The following is a 12,693-nucleotide window of genomic DNA, read 5'->3' as shown; positions in this document are numbered from 1 at the left end:
CTTTTTTGGTTCCATATAAATTTTTAGAGTATTTGTTCTAGATCTGTGAAATATGCTGCTGACATTTTACTAGTAATATGAATTGTATTGAATCTGTATATTGCTTTGGGTAATATGGACATAATAATGATGTTAATTCTACCCATCCATGAACACTGTATATTCTTCTACTTGTTTGTATTTTCTTTTATCTACTTTTTCAATGTCCTTTGGTTTTCTGAGAACAAGTCTTTTACCTCCTTGGTTAAGTTTATTTCTAAGTATCTTAATTTTTTTGTTGCAATGGTAAATGGAATTGTTTGGTTTCTCTCCTCTGATTTCTTTTTCTTCTTCTCCTCCTCCTTCTAGCAAGCCCTTTAACATTTCTTGTAAAACTGGTTTTGTGGTAACAAACTCCTTTAGCTTTTTTTGCCTGGAAGCTCTTTATTTCTCCTTCAATTTTAAATGATAGCCTTGCTAGGCAAAGTAGCCTTGGTTGTAGGTCCTTGCTTTCCATCACTTTGAATATTTCAATCCCTTCTGGTCTGAAATGTTTCTGTTGAGAAATCAGCTCACAATCTTATGGGAACTCCCTTGATTGTAACTGACTACCTTTCTCTTGTGGCTTTTAAGATTCTCTCTTTGTCTTTAACTTTTAACATTTTAATTAGGATGTGTCTCTTTGGGCCCATCTTGTTTGGGTTCTCTGAACTTCTTGAACTTGTATCTCCTTTTTCTTCACCAGGCTAGGGAAGTTTTTGGTCATTATTTCTTTAAATAGGTTTTCTATCCCTTGCTCTCTTCTCATCTGGTACCCCTATGACGCAGATGTTGTTATGTCATGTTGTCCCAAAGGTCTCTTAAACCATCATAATTTTTTAAATATCTTTTTCCTTTTTGCTGCTCTGATTGGGAGTGTTTTTTTTCTATCGTGTCTTCCAAACCTGCTTCATTGAGCCGACTGTTTATTCCTTCCAATGTATTCCTTATTTTAAATATGGCATTCTTCATTTCTGACTGTTCCTTTTTATGAATTCTATGTCTTTTTTCATATTGTTGAGCATCCTTATAATCATTAATCTGAACTCTATTATCTGATAACTTGCTTACCTCCATTCCATTTAGCTATTCTTCTGGATAATTCTCTTGTTCTTTCATTTTAGGCCTGTTTCTTTGTCTCCTCATTTTTGGCTGTTTCTTTGTGTTTGTGTCTAAGTATTCAATAGATCTGCTATGATTCCAGTCTTGATAGGGTGACCTTATGTACTAGGGGACCAGTGGAACACAGAGGTGTAGTCTCTCTGATCATCTGAGCTGGGTGCTCTAGGATTATCCCTTGTACACATTATGAGGGACCCTCCTATTGTAATTGAATCTTGATTGCTACTAGCTCATTCACGCATGGGATCAACCCTCAGGCTGGCTGACAATGAGGCTCAACCCCTGTCAGGATACAAGATGCTATGCAGGTGCTGTTCACACGAAGCGGAATTTACCTCACCAGGGTTTGGTGCCTGCGATATTTCCCTGTGGATATATTGCTTGTGAAGCTTATTGGATCTTGTTCTGTTGTCTGAAGCTGGCCACTGTGTTTGGTTTGAGGCCTCTTCTAAGGGTCTCTGATGAAGGCCAATGTCTGTGATTGGCCCTGGGCAACCTATTTGGAGCTATCAGTGATCCACAGCTTGTGGCTCCCTCTGCTGGCCCTGGATGCATGTAGAAAGGCAAGAGCTATATATTTGCATAAGAATTAATATTAAATATATTTCTCCAACTTTGTGAACTACCCATTAGAGTGACCTACCATTCAGCTTGTCTGAAGGGCAAAATTTTAAATCTAAATCATTTAAGTTTCAAGTCTTATTTTAATAATATAAGAATTGGGCAGTATCTTCCTGTGGTCTATAAAGTAGTTTGTAACTTGCTGTACTTTTTCACTGTGCATAAGTGGTCTAAATTCTGGAAGACTGTCTCATCAGCAGTATTTTCTCAGGCCAATCTGTAAATCTCCTATGACCCCCTGATGGGATAGCTAGAGCAAAGGAGTACAAAGGATAGAAAACTTCAAACCACTCATCTTCTTCAATAATCACTTGAATAATTTCAGCAAATTTTTGTAAGGATTGATTTTTCTTTGGCTTAGACACAGTTTTCCTTTAGGTACACAGTAATATCTCAATTATCTTCAGTAGTTAACAAATATAATAATGTTTTAAATAAAAGTAATGTATGTGGGGCTGGATGAAAGGATTAACACACACACACACAACTTCATACACACAGACAACAGTATGGTGATTATCAGAGGGAAAGGGGAAAGGAGGCTTACGGGGAGGTAGAAGAGAGTGTAGGGGGGATAAACAGTAATGGAAGGAAACTTGACTTGGGGTGGTGAGCACACAATATAATGTCTAGATAATGTATTGGAGAATTGTGCACCTGAAACCTATATATTTTTGTTAACCAATGTCAACACAGTAAATTAAATAAATAAAGTTATGCATCATATTATAGTATTTATAGATATATGTAAATATGCTGTTTTATAGACTAATTTGCTTTCCCATTGCATTCTTTTTAATGTTAAATAATAAATTAAATTTGTTACTCCTGAACTAAAAAATCTTAAAAAGTACATATAAATTTGCTACAGTATACTAGAACTAATCCATAACAACTTTTTTTTAAAGTTAGTTATAGTTTGTTTATATCTACAATTTCAAATGTATTCCATATACTTGTAATTTTGCTGTCCTATATTTATGGGATAAATTAAGACCTTCATGACATTTTGCACCAAGAAGAAATGGTTAGATAATTGGAGAACTATAAAGAAAGCCCCTAATAACAAGAACCATCTACCTATTTTTAAATGTTTCTCAAATCAGAAAAACATGAAGTTCTTCAGAAGTTATTTCTCCCCTTAGTTTTTACTCCAGTCAGATTTCTAGGGGGAAATAAGAAAAATTACTACTCTATCTTGCCTATCCCATTGAGTTTATAGTAAAGTAAAATAGTTAAGTGTAATATGGAATTAATCAACAGCAGAGTCAAGCAAATATGAACTGAAATAACAAAATTCATTCTGTAACAGTGAGATCTTCAGAACCAAGGGAAGTGAAATCATCAGTGACGTGATTAAAGCCTGGGCACAGGAGTCGCAGCACCTGTTCCAAGCCTGGTCAGCTTCTTCCAAACCTCTGGCAATCTATCTACTCTAGATCCTGCTTCTTCTCCTGTGAAAGGTGAATACCTACCTCAAAGGGTTATGGTAAGAAATAAGTAATCTGATTGGGAGCACCTGTCAAAGTGCCTGGCACCTACATAGCCAGCACTCTATGCATGCTAGCTGCTACTCTAACAGAGGAATAATATTATCCAACTGAGAATGTCCTTCCTTTCACATATTGACATAATTTATTTAAGTTCTTCCTTTCATGAATTCTTTTTTGAAAATTTAATTCCAAATATGTATATACTTTTTAAATAAAAAATACTGAGTAATAGATCAAAAGTCGTAGTCCTTTCCCCATCCCCATTACCAACTACAGTGGGGCCTTGACTTACGAGTGTCCCGACTAACAAGTTTTTCGAGATACGAGCCGTCTCTTGGCCGATTTTTTGCTTTGAGTTGCAAGCTAAAATTCGGGTTATGAGCCAGCTTCAGATACCCCACTGCTAGTTGGCGCAGCAAACGTCACAGTGAACACCGTAACATCAGCCCAGCATCACGTGTCTCACTCGTTCACTTTAAGATTTGACATACGAGTAATTTGAGTTACAAGCTCTGTCACGGAACGAATTAAACTCATAAGTCAAGGCCCCACTGTATGATTATTCTCACTTTAAAAGTAACAACTGTTCTTGTTTTTGGAATATATGTTTCTAATCCTTTTGCATGTTTAAATAAATATAGACGTATTTATAATTTTTAAAATAGAAATTGAGCCATGTTATAAAAATTATTATATAACTTGCTCTTTCACTTAACAACATATCCCGGATATCTTTCAGTTTGTGTTAATATATGTAGATTTATACACTTGGCATACATTTATTGTTAAACTTTAAATAAAAAGACAAATAAGTTAAAGGATAAAAATAAGGACATAAAGTGTTCTTTCATTGTTTAACTCTTGTTGTTGTTAACCCTCACCTGAGGATATTTTGATTTTTAGAGAGAATGGAAGGGAGGAGAAGAGAGAGAGAAAAACATCAATGTGAGAGAGATACATCAACTGGTTGCCCCTCACATGCCCCCAAGCAGGGCTGGGATCGATCTTACAACAGAGGTACATGCCCTTGATCGAATCAAACCCAGGACCCTTCAGTCTGCAGACTGACACTCTATCCACTGAGCCAAACTGGTCAGGGCTCATTGTTTCACTTTTAAATGTGATGAAAGTATAGTGATTATTTTTTTTAACTCCTTACCATTTAGAGATATCAACTGAAATACAAATAAATTATATAATGACTATGACTGGCTTCAAAATATTGGAAGAGGGATGGAGAGAAGAAAAATATAGTGAGAGAGGGTACATAAATAAAATGATTTGCCAACAGTTGATAATTAAGCTGGTTGATGAATATATGGATGATACTTAAAATATCCTATTTTTGAAATTTTCTGTAATAATAAAATTTGAGTTTTCTAGTCTTAAAATTTATCTACTAAATATCAAACAGCTATACATTTAAATTACAGCAATTAAATTCTGATTAGATAATTTAATCAACGACACTATCATTCCTAACACCTATCCCCTAGGCAGCACAAACAAAAACCTTGGCTCCCTTGAAGTTTGAATGTTGTCATAAAAGTCCAAATAAAATAACCAGCCTGGAGAAGCAATGTTCACTAATATTATAGGATGTATTCATCAGCCACAATAATTATAAACTATTACAACTGTTGCTTTTTAGAGTTAATGAAGAAGTGTTTTCCTTGTTTTCTTATATTAGAATTATTGCAGCTGGATGATAAAAGAAAAAGTTTTTAGCCTATGTACTGTCAAGAAATCAAGAGTATGTGCTCTGTTCAACCAGAAAAAAGGACACACACAATCTGGGGTACACTCACCAAAACTCTGCCTTGCTGAAGCTAAGAAAAGGCTTTTGTTATGCTACTGGAGCAGAATAATATTTTGTCTTTAGTCTTTGTTTTGCTCTATGCACTCCTCAATAGTTCCAATAAGGCAGCGAATATTCTAATATTCTATAGGACATTGAGCAGAAGCTGCTTAGATTCTACAGGTCTTCCTGACTCTTGTTAAAATCTATACTTACTAAAGAGCAATGTCCATGTGGACCGGAGGCAAATGGGAAAGCTAGAGTACCTTTTAGGGCAGCACAAGGGAAGAAGAAATATTTTCTCAATATTGGGAAGAGCTCAGAATTCAGAAAATCTTATGAGACACAGAATCTAGCAAGACAAGGGACAGTCTGTGCAGTGCACCTGAAGAGGTTGGACACTTGGCCCCAATCCTTTCAAAGATTCCTGAAGAGCAAGCATGGACTACAAGTTTGGAGGAGCAGAATATAAAAGATTCAACCTGGCTCTACAAAGGCCATCTCCATATTATTCAGTGAGATCCAATGATCAATGACTAGAGGGACCTTCACTTATGCTTTGCACCATTTAGAATCCTAAATCTTGGCACAACATTTGGGACAAGAGAACACTAATAAATATTTAGATTTAATTCCTGCCAGCCCAGAAGTATGATGAGATCTTAGATTTGGATTTAAGTGGATTTAAAGAAAATACAGATGTGCAATTGTTTTTGCAGATCTGGGGGTATTAATTCACATAGGCTACTCCATGTTAAAAAGCCACCATGCTGATAAAAGTGGCTATAAAAGCAACCTGCAACCATGCTATAATAATAACCATTCTTTCATATCTGCACAGTTTTATACATTTGGTAAAGTATTTTTACATACATTATTTCATTTGATCCTTACACTGTTAAAAGGGTTCAGTGGCGCTCTCTGCTCTCTCCCTCTCTCTCTTTCTCTCTCTCTCTCTCTCTCTCTCTCTCTCTCTCTCTCTCTTTCTTGCTAGAAACAAGAGGAAAAATTTATTCAATACTTCATTTAAAAACTTCTATGCAAAGTTGTAATTTTTAAGATGAATTTCACAGAACCCAATGCCAACAATAAGTTAACTTCTTAAGGAATTGCAATTTAGGCTGCCACCCTATCTTAGTAGTAAGTCATGGACAAATCTCATGAAATACAGAAAAACAATAAAACAAAAAAACACCTGTAGGAATGTTTAAGAAAAGAAATTATCACACTTTGCAATGCCTTTTTACTGTTAGAAAGTTACCTTTCTTAAAACAACAACAGATATAAAGTTTATTTAAAGAGTATTCTTTTAGCGCTTTTAAAGCCAAAGGATTTCAGAGGTTGCCCTCTGAGGAATGGGAGTTGGAATGAAGTAGGTGAGACTTTCATTTTCTACTTCATACATTTCTGTATTTTTGTATTGGTTGCAATGATTGGAAAAGTTAATCATTTTTAATCAAAGGAATCTAATTAGATTCTTTTCCTTTTTATCACAAAACATCATTACTAGTTGCCTTGTTTTATACCTTACAGGGATTCAAAAAGAGAACTTCATTTCTTTCCTATAGTTGTTCACTTTTGTCATGAAAATCCCTGTCCTGGATTGTCCATGCCCTCTAGACCAGAAATTTCCAAGTATGGCAAGAGCACCAGACAATGACTCAGAACCAGCATCAGAATTAAGAATTCACTCTCAATCAACCTATACCCCCTGGCAAGAGGGCTGAATGCACCCATTGATTTTTCAGTATATTCACAACAAACAAGTAGTTATTTACAGCAGGTTTTTGTTACTATTTTGAAGTTATAACAGGAAAAATTTCTCCAAAAGGCAAAAGCATTTTGATGTCTGCAAAACTTACTACAAATTATAAATAACAGAAGAGTAACAATTAACTGTGCTATTAAGAAAATAATGGGACCTGGCCAGAGTGGCTCAGTTGGTTAGGCATAATCCAGTGCACCACAAGGTTTTGGGTAGATCTCTGGTAGGGGGCAGCAACTGATTGATGTTCTACTCTCACATTGATGTTTCTCTCTCACTCCCTCATCCTTTCTCTTTCTCTAAAAAAAAAAAAAAAAGTCAATAACAATTTTTTTAAATAATTGGCTTTTTCTTTTTATATTGGTGTGACTCGTATTCTTATAGTAGAAGAATATACAACAGGAAGAGCCACTAATTTGGCTTGGTTCAAAGTCCCACAGCCCCCTTTTTACTACTCTTTGACTTCTATAACCTGACCTCTTCTTTTTTATGAGTAAGAACTTGTGGTAGGAAAGAGAAGATCGTTTAGTCTCTTCCAGCCCTCTGATTTATGTCTTTCTCCCTGCTTTGTTTTGTTTTTCCTTCTTCCATTTCCCTATTTCACTTTCAGCCAAAGTGATCTCAAAGAAGATACAATTCTAATTGTACAACTGTTAAATGATTCATTTTCTACTCAACGTAGTTCAATAGTTTCACAGAAGTTTTCAAAATCTTACCAACTTTAAGATCTGGCCCTACCTTGCCTCTCCAAATTTTTCACTTACACAATGGGCATTATTCAAACTCCTTTCCATCTGACTGAAACACTCCTTCATTCCTCCTGCCCCTTTCCCTTTTTGGTCTGGAATACTCTTAAATATCTTGCCAAATCTGTTTAGATGTCACATCCCCAAGAAAGGCTCTCCAATCTTCTCAAATCCAGATTAGGAGCTATATCCTTGTCTGTGACATACAGGGAGGGTGGGGAGGAGTAGTTTCCCCAATACCTATTAAGGATTGGGAACATGAGCCTATCAAAAATATGTGTTAAAGAATGAAAAAGACAGGAGACATAAAAAATAGGAGTCTATGGAAGTCAGACAGTCATAAAATAGATTTAGCCATTAAATTCAGGAATAGGCTCATGACAATGGAAAAGAATGAATGAATGGGACACAATAAATATGAATTCTGAGTTGATGTAATTTGGTATACTATATAATTAGGAGATTCATCTAGCTCAGTAGTTTTCTAATTGTGGCTGACCCTCAAAATCATCCAGAAATCAGAAATTTTTTTTAAGTGTTCTAATTTCCTCTGGTCATGGCCACTGACTGATGTTCAGGAATTACCTGGATGTTCTATAAAGGCCACTTCCCAGCACTAATGCTCAATTTAAGATAGCCACAAGATAACCACAAACAAATAGTTGATAAGTAACTAAAGGTATGAGCAGAAGGGATGTATTACACTAGATTTTTAAGCTAATTGACCTAGAGTCTCAATTTACACATAACAGGCAACCAATAAATACTTGTTTATTAAATGAAAATAGGGGAGCCTGACCAGCATGGCTCAGTGGTTGAGCCAGTCAGGGCTCATGCCCAGGTTGTGGGTTCAATCCCCAGTGTGGGGCGTGCAGAAGGCAGCTGATCAATGATTCCCTCTCATCATTGGTGTTTCTATTTCTCTCTCCCTCTGCCTTCCTCTTTGAAATCACTAAAAATATTTTTTTAAAAAAAATGAAATAGGGATCAGGAGGAGGGAGAACATTTTTATGAGAAAGGGTAGACTGGATGTTGGATATGAGTTTTTCAACTGACATTCTACCATTTGTCCTTCAGGGCTATGTCAACATAATGTTCTACTTTCCTGCCTTAGATATTTGTCCTTGGCATTGCTGTTTGGGCTATAAGGATTACTTCTTATAGCCAATTTCTCTTTAAAAAATTACCTTCTCTTATTTTGTATACTCCTACAGGGACTATAAATCAGATCTTGTCCTCTCTTAACTAACGCTCTATGAGACGCTCCTCTAGATTTTGAAAACTTGAGTAGAATGTCCCCAAAACAGAGAAATCAGTTGTTCTTCATTCTTGCAGTGGCACTAAATTCCTGCTTCCTAGATTCCTGGGCTACTCTAGTTTCTGTCCTATTAACTTGGCTTTATTCTCAGACCAGCATTACTTCCATAAACTACCCAGCATCCTTCTAATAAATCTCTATTATGTTTAATAATTCTTTATCAATTTCTGGTATTTGCCAAACAAACAAAATAACAGAAACTTATACAGATGGTAGGGGAAGGAGGGACGAAGGGAGGGAAATGCAAGACAGATATGTAATTTTAAATTTTCTAGCAGCCTCATTAAAAAACAAACTGATAGGATTAATTTTTTAAATATATTTTTATTGATTTCAGGGAGGAAGGGAGAGAGAAATAAAACATCAATGATGAAAGAGAATCATTGACTGGCTGCCTCCTACACGCCTCACACTGGAGATAGAGCCTGCAACCAGGGCATATCCAGACCAGGAATGAAACCGTGACCTCCAGTTCCATAGGTCAATGCTCAACCACTGAGCCATGCTGGCCATGCTGGTGGAATTAATTTTAATGCTAGGTTTCATTTAAGCCAATACACACAAACTATAACATGTACTCAATATAAAAAAATTAAGATATTTTACTTCACCCTAGCCGTTTTGGCTCAGTGGATACAGTGTCAGCCTAGGGACTGAAGGGTCCAGCGTTTGATTCCGATCAAGGGCACATGCCCTGGGTTGTGGGCCCAATCCCTAATAGGGGGTGTGCAGCCAATCAATGATTCTCTCTCATCATTAATGTTTCTCTCTCTCTCTTTCTTTCTCTCTCTCTCCCTCCCTCCTTTCCTCCCTTCCTCTCTGAAATCAATAAAAATATATTTTAAAAATATATATTTTTAATTTTATTTTTGTTCCAAATCTTTGAAATGTGATATGTATTTTACACTTATAGCCCTTCTCAACTCAAACGCTAAATTTTCAGTTTTAAGTAAAATGTAGTCCTTCCAAAATAATAAAATGTATATAAGAGGAAAATATTTTACATTGCTAAGGTTTTAAATTTAACTAAAATTAAACATTCAGTTCCTCAGTTACATTGGCCACATTTCAAGTGCTTGGTAGCAACATATGACTACTGTAATCAGGTGCATATAGTGGGGAAAATATAATTAACTAATAATAATACAAGAGTAAACTTTTGCAACTCACAATTGTAAATCTACTTTTGCTCTACCCCGTATAATTGGCTATACTAGTAAGAGTGAAGAGACTCAGGAGCCCTTTTCTTGATAGATCTAGTATTTGGAAGGAATTAGAGGTTTTCACACTTCTAACAAATTCCATTATGAAAAGGTTCAAAATTATGTGAAGACCTATAGAAATATCTCTCCCCCAAAATAATGTTTCCTTGCCTGTGTAACTAAAACAGGTTAACACATTATTGAGTTTGAGATCTATCCTTTGTATCCTAAAATTTAGTGATATAGAGATCTGAGTTATCTTCCCTGCCAGGGAGTTTAATTTACAGTTAAAAATAACTTCTCATTTATTATATTTAGATGGGTGGGAAGAGATTTTGAAGATTAGCTTTAATTATAAATAGTTCCACTGTCAAATAAAAATGTAGACTTTTGAGTGGCAGATTGAAGAATCTGACCTTCATACCTCAGATAATAAGTTATTGTACATTTTGGAGTAGAAGAATACATAATGAAGTCTATGCTTCCAGAAAGCAATTCAGAATCCATTGTGTAAGTAGACTGGTAACAACAGAGGTCCGTAGAGAAAATGTGAAGCTTCTAGCATCCTTAGCTGGTACATACTCTTATTTCTGTCAGGAATTATTTTCCTCTTACATTGACAAGACAGGAGCTTATCCTTCAAAATCTAGTTCAAAGTCAGCTGTTTCCTGGAAGCAGTTGTCAGACTGAGTCACTTCACCTCTGATCCCACCGAACTTCTTTCCAAATCCTAAACAGAAGTCAAATCATAGAGAAACTAGAGTAGTGGTTGTAGTGGAGGAGGGGATGGAGAATTATTGTTTAATTGGTGCAGTTTCCATTTTACAAGATGAAGAGTTCCGTGGATGCATGGAGTGATGGTAGCCCAGAACTAAATGATTAAAAGGCCTTTCCCCAGCCTAACTCCTTCCCTTTCAGGTCACAACTTAGATGTCCTTCCCTTTTCCAGGCCAAAAGGATTTAGGTACATTTGCTATGCCCTCTTATGAACTCCATACTTTTCTGATAGGGCTTTCATTCCAATTACAATCTATAGCAAATTATGTGGTATATTGGTTTACTAGGGCTTCCATAACAAAATGGTACAGACTGGGTAGCTTAAACAACAAAACTTTATTTTTTTCACAGTTCTGGAGGCTGGAAGTTCAAGATCAAGGTATAGGCAGGTTTAATTTCTCCTGAGGCCTCTCCTTGGCTTTCAGAAGGCTGCCTTCTTCTTGTGTCCTCACATGGCCATTCCTCCGTGCATGTGCATTCCTGGTGTCTCCCTGTGTGTCCAAATTTCCTCTTCATATAAAGACACCAGTCAAACTGAATTAGGACCTACCATAAAGGTCTCATTTTAACTTATCACCACTTTAAAGGCCCTATTTCCAAATACAGTCATATTCTGAGACGAAATTCTAATGAACTTTGGACGAACACATCTTAACCCTCTTACCTCTGTTGTTCCCACTTGGTAAACTGACAACTCTTGTTCTCATTTCAGGGTCTTTAGAGTTGCTATTCCCTCTTTCTAGAATATTCTACTTCCAATTTTTCATACAACAGGTTTTACTCAACTTTCAAGCCTGAGCACTATCATCTGACAAGAACCATCCCAAACCACCTTTTTTAAATTAACACTAAAAGTCCCTCTATCACGTCACTTTTTCTTCTTCCATGGCACTCACCAGAATGCCAGCTCCAGGAAAAGGAGGTTATGTGTTTTTCTCAAACTATTGTAGCCCAGATATCAGCCCAGTGTCTTTTGACACTGGACTAATGAACTCATGGGCCAATGAATTTTATAACCACTTACCACAGTATAATGACTTTATTTAATCCGCTGAGAAAACCTACCCAGGAGGGGTCACATTTTTATGAAACTTTCTGAATCTCAGCTCCAACACTTACTAACCGTGAGATCTCTGGCAAGTCACTTAACCTCTGTGGGCCTCAGGTTCCCCAACGGTATGCCAACAATTCCTTCTTCAGAATCCTTCTGAAGATTAAATAACATAAGGCACGTATGCTACGCAGCACAAGACTTTGGCCTATCGCACACGCTATCAATTGAAATGCTAATGTTCTGGATGTTTTACAAAGTGCGGCACCTGTGGATAACATGAAAATGTCTTTAGGGGGTAGAGACCGTTAAACCTATTATCGTTTCAATTCTTTGGATTAAAATAAGGCCTTCTTTCCTCATATGTCTTTACTATCTCCTGCTTTTCTTTTTAATTGAAATAGCATTAAGGTTCAAGAACGCACAACAGTTAATACGTGAATTTAACATTGTTTTCTATTGCACTTCTGAAGCCAGGCTCCCGGGTTTACACCCACCTCCCTCAGTCTGACTTCCGTCCAGTCGAGTAACCTCTCTATTCCTCAACTTACTCAAATGCAACGCGGGGACAAGGACAGTACCGCCTCCACGGGGTGTCGTGAATATAAAATGACCTATTACGCGTAAAGCGATGCAGGACATAGGGAGCCCGCCATCCACGTTAGAAACATGTGAAAGAAACGGTCCGTGCGGGATGGTTTGGCAACAGTCTCAAAGGTCTCACCAGGACAACTGAGTCAGCGACGCGCGGCAGGACCGGGTCTGTGAGGCGGGGCGGCCCT

This window comes from Myotis davidii, unplaced genomic scaffold, assembly GCF_000327345.1.
Source record: "Myotis davidii unplaced genomic scaffold, ASM32734v1 scaffold1451, whole genome shotgun sequence".
NCBI lineage: Eukaryota > Metazoa > Chordata > Mammalia > Chiroptera > Vespertilionidae > Myotis > Myotis davidii.
This window is presented reverse-complemented; position numbering follows the sequence as displayed.